The 965-nt window shown below is 34.3% G+C and overlaps 1 long non-coding RNA gene across 1 annotated transcript; it reads left to right on the forward strand.

Moving 5' to 3' along the window:
- The first annotated feature begins 2 nt into the window (after positions 1-2).
- Positions 3-719, forward strand: LOC107735758 (uncharacterized). The gene is made up of 3 exons (XR_001639504.1): positions 3-49; positions 208-409; positions 610-719. It is a non-coding gene; the product is annotated as an uncharacterized LOC107735758 (long non-coding RNA).
- The last annotated feature ends 246 nt before the right edge of the window (positions 720-965 follow it).

Genomic DNA, 965 nt, shown 5'->3' on the forward strand with positions numbered 1-965 from the left:
CAGAACGAGGCCGGAGCCAACAGCTCCACCACACACCTGCTGGTCGTGGGTGAGAAACGGAGAGCAATTACGCTGTTAATTGATGATGTTAAATAAATGAATAAATAAATACATTTATATTTAGAATGCACATACATATATTTAGATAAATAAAATATTTATTTATTTAAATATATATATATATATATATACTTTGATTTGTGACAGACGAACCATACATTCGACTCTTCCCGAAGATCTCTTCTGAACTCACTAACCGCGGCCTGTCCATCGAGGTGAACGAAGGCGACGATGTGGATCTCAGGGTTTTGATCGAAGCATATCCACCGCTGATCTCACACCAGTGGGAGACTCCAACATCCCACAATGCCTCACTCCCAGAGAACAGGTTTTACAGCTATAACGACAGGTCAGTCTAAAACACACATTTAGGCCAGCATTACATTTAGTCGATCAGTCTTAAATAATGCAGTTATTACCCAAGGCAAGCAAGATGAACATGACATTTGTAGACGTGCCTGGTTGACATATCCGTAAGCCGAATGTGATTGTTTTTGTATTTTTTTACGGGATATGTTGAGGTCACTGTGAGGGTTTGTGGAACTGTAGGTACGAGGCGCTGCTGTTCCTCAAGAGACTGAACTTCCAGGAAACTGGCCGCTACACACTCCATGTCAAGAGCAGCATCAAAAATGCCTCCATTACTTTTGATATTAAAATGTACAGTAAGTACAGTTGCAAATCATTCCAAAAATGATATATTTTTATATTTTTTATTGCAATTATTTGTACATTTATTTAGTAAATTTTTATAAATATTTTTGTATTTATTTCTATATTTATTATATTTATTAAATTTTTATATATTTGTATACTTATATTTATTTTTAATTGTAATAAATATTTAATTTATTTATGTTTTTAATTCATGTTCCAAATTAAATACCAAGTTAAGCTTCACCAGC

Source organism: Sinocyclocheilus rhinocerous, unplaced genomic scaffold, assembly GCF_001515625.1.
Source record: "Sinocyclocheilus rhinocerous isolate Xijiao unplaced genomic scaffold, SAMN03320098_v1.1 C36276296, whole genome shotgun sequence".
Classification (NCBI taxonomy): domain Eukaryota; kingdom Metazoa; phylum Chordata; class Actinopteri; order Cypriniformes; family Cyprinidae; genus Sinocyclocheilus; species Sinocyclocheilus rhinocerous.